The sequence below is a fragment of the Populus euphratica genome, unplaced genomic scaffold (genome assembly GCF_000495115.2).
Source record: "Populus euphratica unplaced genomic scaffold, PopEup_1.0 scaffold1317.1, whole genome shotgun sequence".
Lineage (NCBI taxonomy): Eukaryota > Viridiplantae > Streptophyta > Magnoliopsida > Malpighiales > Salicaceae > Populus > Populus euphratica.
Window position 1 is genome coordinate 26,066 of NW_011501168.1, and position 5,784 is coordinate 31,849.

General features: G+C 35.6%; 1 protein-coding gene and 1 long non-coding RNA gene across 10 annotated transcripts in view; both read left to right on the top strand.

The window, feature by feature from the left end:
• The window catches only part of LOC105117360 (probable LRR receptor-like serine/threonine-protein kinase At4g08850), a 20,014-nt gene that overhangs the window by 6,219 nt on the left and 8,011 nt on the right, over positions 1-5,784 (top strand). The window lies entirely within an intron of this gene.
• LOC105117359 (uncharacterized) lies at positions 4,750-5,522 on the top strand. The gene is made up of 4 exons (XR_840730.1): positions 4,750-4,821; positions 5,046-5,120; positions 5,226-5,294; positions 5,391-5,522. It is a non-coding gene; the product is annotated as an uncharacterized LOC105117359 (long non-coding RNA).

Genomic DNA, 5,784 nt, shown 5'->3' on the forward strand with positions numbered 1-5,784 from the left:
TGAAGTTTAGAAACCCAGCTCACAGCTCCTTCTGCAATTATGAACACATAGCCTGTATTGAATTTTCTTTTCTCAAGTTCACCAGCAAAATCTGAGTCAACATAAACTCTGACAGTAAATTATGATCCTCTATAACATAATACAGCATTTGAGGTACCTTTGATGTATCTCGAGATCCTTTTAATAGTATTCTAATGCTTTTTACTAAGATTTGCCATGTATCGACTGGCTGCTCTCACTGCTTGTGCAATGATTGGTCTTATACATATCATGACAAACATTAAACTTCCCACTGTTGATGCATACGGTACTCGAGACATCTCCATCCTCTCTACTTCATTACTAGGAGATATGCTTGAGGATAATTTGAAGTTAATAGGAAGTGGGGTGGAAATTGGCTTACAATCTTGCATGTTGAAGCGTCGCAAGATCTTCTTCAAATAATTCTTTTGAGAAAGCCAAATCTTCCTCTTACTTCTGTCTCAGTGAATTTACATCCCTAGAATCTTGTTTGCTGGTCCCAAGTCCTTCATATCAAACTCCCTAGCTAACTATGCCTGTAATTCTTAGACTCGATTTTTGTTAGGGCCTATCACTAACATGTCATCCACGTACAATAACAAAATAATAAAATCTTCTTCAAACCTCTTGTAATACATAAAATGGTCTGAATTGAGTCTGTTGTACTCAAGGTTAATTATAAAGGAATCAAATCTCTTGTACCAACACCTTCGCGCCTGTTTGAGACTGTATAGAGATTTGTTCAACCTGCAAACCAAGTTCTCCTTTCTTGTTTCAGCAAAGCCCTCTGGTTAGAGCATATAAATTTCTTCTTCAAGTTCTCCATGAAGAAATGCAGTTTTCACACCTAATTGCTCTAAGTGAAGATCAAATATAGCACACATTGCTAAGACTACTCTGATTGTAGTAAGTCGTACCATAGGAGAAAATATCTCATTGAAGTATATTCCTTCCTTTTGAGCATATCCTTTCACCACAAATCTTGCACGATATCGCTCCACTTGATCATTGTCATCACACTTTATCTTATAAACTCATTTATTACTAATGGCCCTTCTTCCTTGTGGTACTAGAACAAGATCGCAAGTATTATTCTTGTGCATAGCTTCAATCTCCTCTTGTATTGTTGTCATCCACAAAGATACGTCTGTGTTTTTTATAGCCTCGTGGAAAGTTGATGGCTCTCCATCCTTTGTTAGAAGATAATATGCAATGTTACTCTTAGTACCATATTCTGAGTGTCAGGCCGATAGTCTTCTTTCACGAGCCGACCGCCAAACTTCAGGAGTTTCAGACTCTATTTATTCTTGCTCTTCATGATTTGTTGCAGCTTTAAAAAAAGTATGATTCTGGGTATTTTCTATCTGGATTGTTGTAGTCTCTTTTAAAATGCTATTATGTTCTTCCATTTGTATTTTACCTTCTACAAATATGACATCTCTACTGATGACTACCTTGTGGGTAGTGGAATTCCACAAGGATACAACCGGTGCTTGCCATACATCATAGTAAATCAGGTCTAAGATGCATTTGCTCTTAGTTGTTGATGTGCCAAACTTCAACCTATGTTGTTTACTTGTAACACAGTGCTCATAAAAAGGTAAAGTAACCTTTGTAAGACAAAGAGTAACTTCTGATAAGAGAAGACCTTTAAACCTTTCTTTGACATGTGGCCTAGTTTTTATACCACATCATCGTTTTATCTTCTCAGGACTGGCTGATGCGATTGGAACTTCTGCCCTATGATGTGTTTCTCCAATTAATACAAACATATTTGCAATTGTCTTTCTTGCCTTTAGAACCATTAGTGCTCCTTTGACAATTTTCATTATTCCATTGTTTGTTCAGATCTTACATATTTGCAATTGTCTTTCTTGCCTTTAGAACCATTAGTGCTCCTTTGACAATTTTCATTATTCCATTGTTTGTTCAGATCTTACAGCTAAGACTATCAAATTGTCTTATAGACAAAAGATTTTTCTTTAAATCTTTCACATGTAACACTCTTGAAATAGTATGAATTAAGCCATCATACATCTTTAATTTGATGGTGCCAATGTTAACAATCTCTAAAGCATAATTATCACCCATAAACACTTCACCTTTAGAGATGGGTTCATATGTATGGAACCAATCTCGATTAGGAGTCATATGACACGTTGCTCCTGAATTCATTAGCCAGACCCTAGTGAGTTCTTCTCTATCTATAGAGATTGTCGCTGGTTCACTATATAAAATCTCTCCATTTTCTGAGATGCTTACAATACATCCTTGAGGTTTTGATAACTCTGTAGTATTCTCTATACCTTTTTTAAACCAACAATCCCTTGTGAAGTGCCCTTTTCTACCACAGTTATAGCATTTCACAGTCTTTTTACTTCTTGATTTGGACCTCCCCTGCCTTTAACTCCCATTGGAGTCACGCTTCGTTGATCTTCCTCTTGACACCAACAATGCCTCTACTTGGTTTGAACTGTTTCTGTATCCTTTGTTTTTGCGCTTATTTTCTTCTTCCAAGATAGCGGCTGCAACATCATCAAAAACTAAATAGTCTGAGAAGATATTATTGGTCAAGTTGATAATAAGCTGATCATACGAATCAGGAAGACTTTGAAGTAGAAGCTCTGGACGTTCATTTTCCTTTATTTGTTGACCCAACGTAGTGAGTTATGAAAATAGAGTTCTTATGGTTTCTGCCATTTGAAGGGTATCTTATGGTTTCTGCCATTTGAAGGGTATAAAATCTCCGCTTTAAGAAAATCTTATTGTGTAAGGACTTTGACTTGTATTGCTTTGTTAGAGTCTCTCATATCTCCTTAGTTGTTTTCTTCTCTGCCACACTTGATAATACTTCATCGGCTAATGCTAAATATATGTTAGCAAAAGCATTGCCATCCATTTCATTCCATTTTGCATTATCAATGATCCCTTCAGGTCGATCCCCAATTACTACCAAGCAATTGTCTTTCCTTAAGATTGCTTTGATTCTCATTTTTCATAGTGAGAAATTACTCCTATTAAACCTCTCAATCTCATACTTTGCCACCATTATATTCACTGAGATCTATTCAGCTATCACTGTTTCACTGATCTACAATGTATACAGAAATAGTATCGTGTGAATAATACTTCACTAAGTAAGTTCTTAGGAAAGATTGGAGGGGTCACAAATGGTCCTGCTTAAAACCCAATCTTCTAAGACAGAACTTCCTAGATTGTATTTAATCATCGTATTGACTTTTTATATACGCCAACAGTAATGTATGTGAACAGTACTGTATGGATGAATAGTGCTGCATAGGTAAATAGTGTCGTAGACGTGAATAATAACCGCATACACGAATAACTTTTGTGTATTAACAACACCAACCAGGAAGGCTTTGATATCACTGTTAGGATACTGGCATATAAACCTGATAAGATAAAGGGCAACGAATAAGATAAAATAAAAAATGAGACACACAAGAATTTATGTGGTTCATCCAATTGGGCTATGTCCACATGTAAGTATAGAAGAATTTTACTAAGTAATATGAGAATTATAACCTTTTTTAAATAATAGGAGAACAACTAAGAGAAAACACCTCATTTACTCTCTCTTCACTCTCTTCTTCTTCTCTCTATCTTGGTGTGCAAAATAAGTTTGAAGGCATTGTCTATTTATAGGCAAGAGTGGGGATAAATGTCATAAATCATGACACCAATTATGCCACAAATTATGCCAACAACTCATCTCCCCTCATACTCCCCCAATTAGGCCAACAACTCCACCAATTATGTTAACAACTCACCTCCAATTATGCCAACAACTTCACTCATTTTTGTCTTCCACCAATTAATTAAGTGGTGGCTTTACATACGATTATGGTGTGGAGCTGGAAGGTTGATGTCGGCTGGGGGGAGAATGGGCTTGGGTTCCGTGAAAGGGAGGGGAGACCTATTTCGGTCGGCGGTAGAGAAGCAGAAGGAGAAGTTGAAACAACCAGCAAAAAGGGAGAGTGAGGGTGAACGACTCTGCCCTTTTTTGGTCTTGGCTAGCTAGCGGCTAGTTTAGGAGGGAAGGTTTGGTGAGGGAGAAGAAGATGTGGACGATTGTGCCTTGGAAAGGGAGAGGAGCACCTGGAGGAGAAGAGCGGCCAAGGATGAAGAAAATGATTTTGGATATTGCCCTTTACTGTGTGTGTTTGTGTTGTGTAATTTTTATTTATAGATAAAATGTTGTTAAGTAACGAATTTATCCCTTAATTTTTTTTATTATTATATTTTAATTTTTTTAAAAATAAACAATATTTACATAAACCCAACAAGAAAAATTAATTATTTAAAAAATAATATATTAAAAATCTTTTAAAAAATTAAATTATTTTAAGATGATGTTAAAAATACTAAAAACAATATAAATATATTAAGATCATATCTTTGTGAGTTTTGATTGTTTTCTTGTTTTTTTTTAATATTAGATAAAAAATAAGGTAGGAACAGCATGAATTGAAATTGAATAATAAAAACCATATAGACTTAGAATTATATTTGTCCGGGAGTGTTATTGTTGTAGAATTTGGATTATGACCGATCTTTTACATAAATATATTTTTAGGCCCATTTTCCTTTATATGATCTTGAGTCTTTTTTATGAACTACTACATGCATAACAGAATCGTGAAGTTACAATATTTATGTATGTGACTCTTAACGATATTTAATGATATTCTTCAATGGTTTGTGTAGGGTGCTTAGGAATTGCTCAATAAGTGGTGAAATCCCCCCGTACATTGGTGATTGGTCAAGGTTAACATACCTGTAAGTTTCATCTCCTCTTTTGTAAACGATTTGTAGTTCTGTCATGGCTATTTTGTTTCATAAGCTCTATAGATGCTCATTGTTTAGGGCCTTTAGGCCATGCATAGGAAGTGTTGATGATTTTGATTATGTGTTTACAGAATCAACTATGCAATAATTTACCATAGCACAACAAATATCAAATATGTAGGATAACGATTGCTTTCATTTTATTGATCCTGCAGAGACTTGAGCTTTAACAGCTTAACTGGTGGAATACCAAATTCCATGAAAATGAAAAAGCTGAATTTAAGTAAGATGTACGCAAAAGAGATTCCTTGAACTCGATGCCTTCTAATTAGTTCGTTCTGCCACTCTGTTAAAAAATACATGGGATGGTTTTCACAGTGGTTTGTTTTGTTTAGGTTTCCTACAGGAAATATGCTTAATGGCACAGTAACTTCCTGGGTTCCTGATACCATTCAAGACAAGGCGTATGTTATGGCTTTGTGCTCTTTGCTCAGATGGGTTGTTTTCCCTTTTGTAGATTTCCTCAATAAAATCTTGATATGTAAACAATAATGTTGCAGGGACTTGTCATATAATAATTTTGAAATTTCACGTGATGGTCCGAAGATAGGAGAAGGAAAGCTGAACATGTAATAACGGCTACTTCATTTTCTTCTTCCTTTTTTTTTTCACTTGCAAGCATATTATTGTCTATGAAATCCCATCTTCTGATCATTTTGTATAATGTGCACCAACTGCTTGTTAGGTTGGTTGCCATTAATGTGCAACAACCATTTGCTATTGCACCAACCATGTGCACTCATCCAAGATGTCAAAGGTTGGCAGCCACCATTGTTGAAGAAGAGTTGGAGTTGGCAGCCACCTTTGTTGAAGAAAAGCCTCCATGAATGCCTATAAATAGAGGCATATGCAAGAGAGCAAAATGAGTGAAGAGAATTATGAAAATGTGAAGAG